This window comes from Nipponia nippon, unplaced genomic scaffold, assembly GCF_047370975.1.
Source record: "Nipponia nippon isolate SJK-2023a ecotype South Korea unplaced genomic scaffold, ASM4737097v1 scaffold_5, whole genome shotgun sequence".
Lineage (NCBI taxonomy): Eukaryota > Metazoa > Chordata > Aves > Pelecaniformes > Threskiornithidae > Nipponia > Nipponia nippon.
This window is the reverse complement of record NW_028262369.1, coordinates 37,354,866-37,366,174: the sequence shown is the minus strand read 5'-3', so window position 1 is coordinate 37,366,174 and position 11,309 is coordinate 37,354,866.

Here is an 11,309-nt window from a genome sequence, read left to right as displayed (position 1 = left end):
GCAAAAGCTTAATTACTGATGCTTCTTGATCTGTTGACTGTTCTCCATGCTGTTCTTGAAGTGTCAAATTCATGCTGTCCTTGCTTTATTCTTTCTCATTCTATCTTTTAGATGATACTCAGGTTCTTGGCTCTACAGACACATGCTAGGAACGTTTAACATTCTGGCAAAAATGAGATGGGCTTTGTGCTAAAAGAGGCAGTTGGAGTGGGGAATAATTTCTTTTGGAAATTATTAAGTTTCTATTTATCAGTGTGGGTTTTTTTTCCTCCAGTCTGCAGCTGTGAAAATTCATAGAGCTCAAAAGGTTATTTTGGCTTGTGGCAATTAACTACACAAAATACAAGGTTTAAAGCTCCCGTTTAAAAAGGAAGTGATTCATTTTTACTTACAGCCATGATAAGCACCCAGTACTTCATGAAAGGCATTCACTCAGATTTATGTAAGAATTATTTAGTCTTATATAATGCTCTTCTTGTGCCAAACCTCGAGAGAGTTAATGAAAGGAAGAATAAAAGCAGCAAGCATGCATGACTGAGTTGAATCATGAAGTGTCCATCTACCGCTCCTGTCCTTTTAGAAGAAAAAAGAAAAAAGGCAACTTGTCTTGCAGGAGAGAGTATAAGTGCTTTTTTTTTAAAAAAAAAAAAAAGTATTTTACATTCCATTTTCTACATATGGTCTGTAGATGAATTTGAAGCATAGTGTACAAGCTGCTTGGAAGGGTTTCCTGGGTACCCGCTTAGTCATAGATTCCTGCAACGTGAACCAGAACAAAATGATTGTAGCAGGCAAAAATCTGTTTCAGAGCTAAAGAAAACCTTCTAGCAGACATTAAAATCATGGAAAGAAAGTAAGTATTCAACTCAGTCTTTGTTTTATTGTTTCATCATATAGATAGAACAAGAACAGATTTCCAACTTAATGAAGAGCGCACACAAAAAAAAAGTACTTGTGTTCAGAAACCTGGGCTCCTATTGAGAATGTAACTTTTTTTGAACCTGACCTTTCAGAAGCAAAGTAAATCTTCTGATGTTCCTCTTCAGCCATGGAGATTAGACCCCCCTCTCCCCTCAGAAAAACAAAAAGAAATAGAAAGCCAAAAAATGCTTTATTGTCATAGTACTTCATTAGCATGGAAGCTGGATTTTTACAGCTGCATTAGAACTTCTCTACATTCTACCCATAAAGGCAAACAGGCTCAAGTCTAACTTGAGAGAGTTTCAAGAGCATATTGCAAGGAACAACATCATTTGCTGGTTCTTGCAGTGTGTAAGGAAGGTTAGACAAAGCACATAATTTTCTTTGCTAGGGATGCTCTGACCACTTAAAGTAAATGGACTTTGAAATTTGTCAAGTGTGCCCGAGAAGGGTCCATCAAATGCTAAAATGCAGAATATTTATATCAAAAGCAGCTAAAGAAAACACCTTTTTCTGAATTTGTGTCTTTTTCCTTGAATTGTTAACTGTTAAGGCCCAACTCAATTACTTTGAAACAAATTTGCTGTCATGTCTAAGAGGGAGAGCCCAAGGGACAAGATAGCCAAGGAGACAAAGAACAGACAGCCTGCTGATACATTATGTTATCGAACACCTGTGGTTCAGAACACCAGCTTCCCTCCCAAACACACTCTCGTAAAAAGTATAAGCAGACGGTAGCTGGAGAATATCCTCAGTAATTTTTTTTTTCCTTATCACTTGTCATAAAGGATGGACAGAAGGAAACACATTATAAAATTACTCACCTAGTGAGCTCAGACAGGAGGCAAACTACAGAAGCAGTCAGAGTATTCTTGCATTTATTGATTTAAATAGGAGCCATGGCACCAGGTGAACAGACTGCCTCAAAGAGTTCCTGATTGATAATGTGTTATGTTTTCAGATGGATTCCTGGTGCTGAACAAGGCTTATCAGCTTTGTCGCTGCCTGAGAAGCAAGGTATCCAACTACGTGTTTCAGTTGCACCTTTGTGCGCTGAAAGCCTTACATACAGCAGCACTTGTGTCCACTGACACAGAAGTTAAACAAAGCTTCTAAACACTGAGAAATAAGAGTACGTCTCTCAGCACCTCCTGCTACTAAGGCAACCAACATCAAAAGAGCTGACCATGATTTACCCTCACATCGAGCGAGCACGTCTTCTGAATCGTAGTTCATTTTGTCTGCTCTCAAGCTGTGTTGTCAAGCATAGTTGTTTCAGAGCACTTGCAGCCATGCAGTGATCCCAGGTGACCTAGACAGCCTAATGCATCAGCTTCAAGTGGTGACATACATACCCTCATCTGGGTATTCCTACCAGTAATTGTTTTCCTTGAAAACGCACATTACACATATATTCTACAGGGGCCCAGTACAAAGCTGTATTAATGACATATTAATTGTGCATCTTTTGGAAGTTTCTAGCAATACTAATCTTTTATCCGGACAGCCGTCAGAGGCCATATATGATGCCTAGTATAGTTTAAACATTTTGTAGAAAGGGAATTGATCCCAGTGCATAGGAGTTCAGTTAGAGTTGCAGATACCTGCCAGGAGGAGCACTTTGGTAGTCGTGATAAGTTTGGGTAGGTCTGTACCACATCAAAGATAGGTAAGAGCACGTTGTTGTGCCTTGGGAAGTTATGGTCTGACACACTGGTATGAGTATCATTACAAGCTATAAATACTGTGAGGGGATCTTAAGAGTATGTACTAGAGTTGGCAAGCACACGTAATGCAAGGTTAAACCACATCTTTGCTGCAGTTGTGCCTTCAGTGCTGCTGCTTTGTTTCCCCAAGGGTTACCTGTTCACTGCTTTCAGATTGAGATTAAGATCAGGTCACTTTTGGCTAGACATAAAGTTATGTCCGTATCCATTTCTGGAATACAAAGATACTCTTTGCTCTGAACATTTCCCAAAAGTGACAGCAAATAAAAGAACATATTAGAAATGGAGTGGAGGGGAAAACAATTTCATATTTTCATAGGAACACTTAAGAGTGTTTTTTATTTTGTAGGAAAAAGGGCATGAACTGAAGGCAGCAGGACAGTAACAACTGGGCAGTAATTTGAGCAAGAATTAAGTTGTTCAGTAAAAATCAGTGGATACTACAAAGGTATGAAACAATGATGTAGTATTTTCTCATAAATAACTCAGGGTTTTGATCTCAAAACAGCAAAGATTTGTACACAAAATAGAGCACCTTAATTTCTTGGTTTAAAAGCCATGCTTAATTTACTGCTATATTAATTACATAGGCTTTCAACAAGTTATTCTAAAGAAAAGTAGCCGTACGTTCATGTGCCATACAAAATATATCACAAAAAAATAAGGGTTAACAATCAAACTAGCAGAATCAAACTCCAGAGACTGGGATACTTCTGCTTGTATCAGTGCCTGATTTACTCAGCAGCAGCAGAAAAGCAATCACTCTAGTGAGTCAGCATCGTAACAGCACAGCATGAAAGTTTTTTAGTTCTCAGTATTCTTGCAAAGATTTTACTGTGGTGAAATCCCACTATAAGTCATGCTGGATGGAAGGGGAAAGAGTAAATCAGTCTTACTGTAAAACCACAAATTCATCTACGAATACATTTCCTAGTTTCTGTATAATGGTAATCCTCAGTGGCAGCTGTGTTGGTATTTGATATATAGGAATAACTGGATAATGGATTTACAGTGTAGAAGCCTTAACATTTCCAAAATGATTCACTAGAGCAGTTCCATACCTTCACCTTCTCAGCCAGCATCCGGCACTGCAGTGCAGTACAGTACATATCCTGGAGCTGGGAATACATCCCCTTGGGGTGAGTGCTCAAAAGAAACCATTTCTGAAGTCACCAGCAAAGGCTGTGTTCATGGGTAAGAACAGGGGAAAGAGATTCCACATTTTGTACCTACCAGGGAGATAGGGCCCAAGCAGATGCCTGGTTAGGAAGGGCATAAAAAAATACTTCATCATTTCTTTTAAAAAGGCATACGTGGGAAGGTAGTCTACGTGGTACATCTCAGTAACTGTAGAAAAAGGGTTCCACGGGTGACAGCAGCAGAACCTGCATGCCAGGATACAACCACTATTTGGGAATCCCACTAAACAAGAAGGAAGCAGGAAGAGGTTGGGACTGCACAGCTTAGTGGCTTAGAGCAGTATAACAGTCTCTCCCAGGTAACTTCAATTGCTCTCCAAGAAACACAAACCCAGGACTATGGATGGCTAAAACCTTACCAGAATTGAATCTCAGTGATACCTAAAGTGGAAGACCCGTAAGGGGACCTCTGGCTTTTGTTTTCTGGGATATAAACTTGAAGGTCAGCTCCAAATTTTTCCTTAAAACTACTTGTAGGTTCATCCCTCAGTAATTTTAATACCATTATTTGTAAGTTTCCTATCCTGAAAAGACATTGGAAGATGCTCTCTTGATGATGATCTTTCAAGGCTGAATTTAATTTGGTTAGCTAGGAGCCTTTCAACTCCCCCCGGCTAAGTTTAAAGAGAGACTGGTAGGAAAGCACATCATGTGGTATTTGCTTCTGCATGCTTGGGGCCAAGCTATAGTTAGGAGGGCAATTCATGTTTTGATATAGTTTAATTCCCTTTAACCCAGTATTATCTTCATGTAGTTATTTCACTGGGACAATGGCTCAAACCACAGACTAAAGCGTTCCTCACCTTAAATATGGGCAGAGAAAAATTTCCACTTTTCTCTGTTGTAGGATGTATGTAATTTTAAGGCAGGATGTCTATCAAACTTATCTCTAGGCTACAGTTCCTGACTAGGCTGTAAATTCCATGGGCAAACACAGATTTTTGGTGCAAGAGGATCAGCAGAGAACACGATAGTTAACATAATTTTTTACCCCGCCTTTTCCCCCTGCAACCAATGACTCTGTTTCTCCAATGTTACCCTACATTTTAGCCTACCTGAACCAGTTTCTGGAAAGCACTGATCTTCGATAAGGAGAGGTCTTGAAAACAGACACATCTTTAACTGGCAGGTTTAGGTGGCTCATGGTGAAACACCTCAGAGCCTCTGTACTTACTCAGTGCAGGCAGGCTCCGACCTGCAGAGTTTCCAGTCAGACTGTATGACTCTCAATGCTGCCAGTTTGGTTTTTCCCCTCCTGGGTCTGACCGAGCAGGGCTGTAATAAGGTGACAAACCGCAGCTTCCCTCCACTCCCGGCAGTGAGGAAACACTGGCATTCACACTCCAGCATTAGTCAGCCATGCGTGCCCCAAACTAAGCAGCCGTGTCTCCAGAGGGGAGTCTCGCTAATGCTTTTATTAGATTATCTGCATCAGTCACAGAGTATCTAGTTTTATGACTTTTCACTTCTGAACTCCGCCGCCCCCCATGCCCACGCGGCCCTGGGAGCCCAGCCAGGCTTGCCCCACGTGGGGTGCTCGGCCTTCCTGCGGAGGGTCACCGCCCGCAGCAAGTCCCCAGGGGGAACGGCCAAGCGCCGCCTTTGTCTTACCGACAGGTCGCTGAAGGGGCTGTGACAAAGAAGATCCATAATCTGATTTTTCCGGTTGTGTGGAACAGGCAGAGGTGTGTCACCAGCTGTGGGACAGCCTCCCCATGACCTCCCGACTCGGCCTGGACCTCGGCCTGGACCTCGGCCGTCCGCAGCAGCTCCCTCTGGAGCCTGCGCTGGCACCCCATTCCTGTCACACCAGAGGCCATGGCCCATCAGAACAGCAAATCCGGAGAAACTAAACCAAAGCAGAGCTTTTACTTAATCCTGGCTGCAAAGATTCAGGATTTCCCGAAGAAAAGCATGGCAGCTGTCACTGGCCCTCAAACAGATTCACCAGGTGAAGAAATAAGCCTTACAGATCATTTCTGCATCACTGGAACAAAAGGCAGATCCTGTCATCAGGCAAAGCACATATTGTCATGAAACAAATATTAGAGGACATTTGACACCCACACAAAGAGGTGTGTGCATATAAAGGGAGAGAGCAACTTTTATCTGCACTATTTTGCGGCCCGGTGGCAGGCTGCCTGGCTCCATCTTGGCTGCCCCTCACTCCTGCCGGCAGCACTGACCGCCACAGCAGCTGAGGATAGTGATTAATGTCAGGCTGATGTTGACGGATTTTCCTAAGGTGATCTGGGAGACAGAATCACGTAAGGAAGCGGGTGTAAGGGTAGGCTTTCCTTACCTTTTTTATTTAGAAGAAATAAAGTAAGTCTAAAGGGACAGTTTGCTTGTCCTAAGCTTTAGAGCTCTGCACAGCTTCAGCTCCAGCCAGCTGCAGCCTCCTCAGCTCACCCTCTTCCTAGTTTACTGACAGAGTCTTCATTGTGAAACTATTTCATTTATCATCATTTGTCATTGTAACAGCTGGGGATTGCCATAAATTATTTCTGTGAAACTCACCCCTTAGCCTAACGTGAGCATTGCTGCCGTTCACCATTCGTGCATGTACAAGCACCGGAAAGCCACAAAATTTAATAATACCAGGAGCATTTGTTCCCACATTTCTCACCTTTTCTGGGACTGGGCCCCAACCGGATCCTGCTCGGGATGGGAGTGTGGCAACAAGGACCGACCCTGCTCTCGGCAAAACGCGGGCTGCCACAGGCTGCTTAGTACGCACAGGCAGTGCTGGGGCTCTGCTAGTGCTCTCCCCCTTACAGGTTTTGTGAGCCTGAGTTTCTTTGGGTTTAAGTTAAGATACACATAATCATATCCTTCTTCCTTTTTAGCAAATAGTCATTCCTTTAAAATGTACTCACAAGGAACATTGCTTTACACACTACGAATCTGTATTCAGTGAGGAAATTTTACCCCAGTTTAATTTTGCATCTTTGGTTACAAAATGAAAGGGACAGCATCAATTCATCATCAATTCACCCCAAGTTGAGAGCATTAACAGTGTCAATCAGGGATGGAGAAAAGGGACATTTGGACCATGAAGATCACACATGTGTGACAGATATGTCTGCATTGGAGCTGCACGATTCCAGACATCTTTTGTGGCTTACTTGTAATGACAAGTGTATAAACTCTGTATTGAAACAGGCTACTGAAACAGCCACTGAAAAACTCTCTGGATTAATTTCTGTGGCAGAGTCAATGGTTTTCACGTGATCTAAAGTTCACCATCCAGGTAAGAACGGCTGTCATTGGCAGCTAAATTCTCTATGTATAAAGGCACTATGTGAATGGCCCTGCAGTGAAGTGTCTGAGCAACAAGTTGCCTATTATCAACCTCCTCTTGTTCAGGCACCGAGCAACACCCATAAGCCTCACCCCTAAGGAGGAAGAGCCTTCCAAGGGGCAGAGCTTGTCAGCATACCTCTAACAGGTCTTCTGTTGACACAGGAGCACAGTATGAAGATGCTGGCATTTTAAGTGGTTTTTAAAGTGTGTTAGTTATGGTAATTGTCTGTCTCTGAGAGGAAGGGAGGCTGTTTGCCTGCATTGAACGCCAGTGCTTGTGAAACAAGCAAGAGTTGTGATTTTGCTTAAAGTGGTATTGTTTCAAGAATCATTTAAAAACTCAGGTAAAAACCTTCATCCAAGCTCAGAGAGCTGTGAGACTTTCTGAAGAGAGTTTTCACTGCTCTTTGGTGCACTCACCACCTCCATGTACAGTAGCATGGCACAGAGGAAAAGGATTACAGAGCAAAAGAGCTGGTGCTGAGAATCCAACATCTACATGATAGCACATTCCAGGTGTGCTCCTAGGAAACATCTCCTGCTTTCATTTCGCATTAAAGGAATCCAGACCACATACTCTAAGACCACGATGACGTGAACCAACGCACACTAAGCAAGGACAACTGAGGGGTTCACATGAAAAGCACACTCCCACTGTGAACCAAAACACTAATGCGGACAATCAAGCCGTGTCCCTTCCCAGCTCCACAGGCCAAGTCCCCCTTCCTCTGAGCACAGCCATTTGACAAAGAACAGCGCCTGATCCCTGCAGATTTACATTTAAGGACAGACACCCTTGTCACCATTGTTCATGATCCTACTGTGTGGTTTTAAAAATTATATTTGGCATATTTGTTACACTGATTTTTGCTGCAGAATTGATAGGATGACAACTACAGTAATCACCATTGAGACAGAATCGGCATTTGGCAGCAGTGCCACAGAGTGGGCTAAAATAACACACTGTTCTCCACTTTTTTTTCCAAATGGTTACCACTGCAAAGCAGCTAGCATTTGATTCCATCCAGCAAAGACCTTACAAATACACATAATCTGAATGTACAAGCCATCCTACTGATATAGGCACATTTAAAAGGTTTGCTCGACTCAGACTCGTAAGTATGCTATACCTTGCAAGTGCAAAGAACAGAAACATCAGCGTTTTTTTAAACTACAGCAAATAAAGGTTATCTTCAAAATACACAGGATTTTGCATAAGCTGAGAGCAGTTCAGTGGAGCACAGAAACTAATGCTGCTGGCTCTGGTCCTCTACGGTCAGCGAAGCAGTAGCCTACAGGGGTTGCTGCGACAGAAAGTGTCTGGAAATGTCGAGGCTAGGAAGAGCTACCATCTATAAAAGTCTCACATACAAAGTGACTGAAGTCTCCAGGAGAATTAAATGAAACTACCTGCACATCCACTCAATATTCATCTGGCACCAAAACTTAAATACCTCTGCAGTCAAATTCTGCAATGCTTTAAAGACATTAAGCTACCAGTCTAGCCCATCGCACCCTAGCCATGAACTCACATTCAACCAGACTCCCCTCATTTCTAATCTTGACCAGTTTCCTTATTTATTCCATCAGCCATTCCATGCCAAATTTAGCTGAACACCATTTATCCTTAAGCATGTCTTAAATTTAAAAAAAAAAAAGTGTGTGATCTAGAGACTTTTTTACAGCATTAACACAATTATCCAAAAGCTTTATGTTCCTCCCTTGTTACCACAGATTTCTCCAAGCCTCTCAACGTATTAGCAAACACATGCTACCTAAATACCCTGACTGGGATTGCAACTAGAACCATGGGTTTTCCGCTGGACACTGACAGGTGGAGTTTGGATTTTGGTTTTCTAATCATTCATTTCTCACCATCTGTAGCCCTACAACCTCTTACCTTTTTGCTCGCCAATAATGGCAGGGCTTGAGCCTGTCTGGGAAGCTGGAGGGAGGAAGAATCTGCACTTCCAAGAAGCCATCTCCTGCGGCACAAATGGTGCAGAGAAGCTTCAGACTCCGGTGGTACAGCAACAGAGCAGGTCTGGTGGAGGCAGAACCCAGCCCGCCTTTTGGTTGCTGTCGTTCACAGCCGCAAACTCAAGTGCTACCAGCTGTGTGAGCTCAGTCAAGTGTGACTTGGAAAAGCCCTAGGGTAGCCATGGTAACTTGTATATCTTCACCTGATGCACTAGAATCACTGTATACTGCTTTTGAGAGAAATACTCTTGTCTCTAGAAGTATCTTAATATTAAAATCTACAGATCTAAAAAAAAAAGCTAGAAAGCTTTGAATTGGCAGTAAAAAAAAAATCCCTATTAAGTTGACACTAGCAGTTACTCTATTAGCACAGGGCTAATAGAATGTCTGTTCAGATCCAGGTTGGTCTCTGTCTACTTCTGTGTTCCCCGAGTGGCTGCCAGACCTTCTCACAACTGGTGCTGAACTATTTTTTTTTTTTTTAAACCGGCTGTCCAAGAACTAAAGCAACAGAGCAAAATGAAAGTTTGGGAAAATGACAAAAAAATGTCAGGGTCTCCTTTCAGGACAACAAGTAAGAATGAATTCAGTCTGAAGTATTTTTTCTCTCTTGCTATTAATACAAAATGTGAGCACAGCCCTTCTTAGAGGTCATCTTGGAGCCAGCCTTTACAGGAGGATATGACTAAGGCACGAGCCATCAGGAAACAGTAGGCTCAATCACCACATCACTAAGACAACATGGATGAATCATCCTCCATTTCTGTGCTGCAGTTTCTCCCAGGTAAACAGAGACAATGACACTCACCTTTGTAAAGAAGTTTATGATCAGCAATATGGAGGCATTACACTGAAAATAATGAATGGTTTCTCTGCTGGGGGAACAGGATTAGAAACCTAGAAACTCTCCTAGATGCTAACATTCTCCATGGAGAAACACCGATGCTGTTTCCACTGGATGGCGTGTAAAGGTTGATGTGGGAAATGTGAAATTAAGCCTCAGTGGCATTGGCCTTTCCCTTTTCCAAAGATGCATAAAACATAACTCCCTAAAATCTCCAAAAAGGGGATTTCAACATTTCAAAAACTTCTAGCACGCAAAAAACCGTCTGTTTGTGAGACTCCTGATGTATATCAACATCACTGTTGAGTATCTAGAATTAAAAGCAATGTAACTCAGAGAAGTAAAATTGGAAGATTATTTCTGGTTTCAAATGTTTCTCCTTTCGAAGAAGCAATTTCCTAGCTCATTATTCCAATTCCAGTACTTTTGCTTCTGCCTATAACTGTGTGAAGACATTTTAAAGCTTTAATTCATTTTGCAATTCCAAATAGCTTCCCTTAATCGCTCATGTCAAACACCTATTTCACATTTTTTAAAAATTTATAAAACAATTCTGTGCTGTCAGGAGGAAAAAATTTCTTGGCATTCAGATTATTAACCGCATGCAAGCTCCCCATGCTAATGTGTTTGCTATCGTTCACTTCTGGCAGGAAACTATTTATAACAGGCACAACATTCATACAGTAATTCAGTGTTTGTATTCATGGTACCTTTTCTTGCCATTCCCTTAGCTAAGGTACAGAATTCACCGAGCTACCCAATTCGTTTGGAGGGGTTTCTCACTGCCAGATGCCACGCTGAATTCTCCATGTCACTGAACAATGGTAAGGGCAGTAGCATAGAAGACGACTGAGGTTGCGTCTGTCAGCTTGACTAATGTCTTTGCATTTTCACCAAACACAAATTCGCATGGCTAAGTGAAACTAACAAGCTTGCAATGTACCGCCTTGTACTTCCATTAATAGCTGTGTGATTAATTGGTTACAGCCCATTATGTTAGAACATACCCGGTTAGAATTCTACTTAAAGAAAAAGGAAATGGATCAGGATTGGGCTGCAGGCCAAGTTTAGCAAGGATTTTCAGCAGTTCATAAATTCTTAAGGTGAATGAAATGGAGCAAAAAACTAACACAGTTTCAAGCAGGTCTGAGATATGGTGATGCAACTCTAGTCTCACAGGATTTGGTAGACCTTGACCCTAAATAAATATATACATTTGGCAGTCCATGGAAAATAAGACAGCTTAATTCTGCAGTCCTTGTTTAGACGCACTTGTAACCATAGTGCCAGAAAGGCAATGACTAACTTCCCGTCACCTCATATAGGGACAAA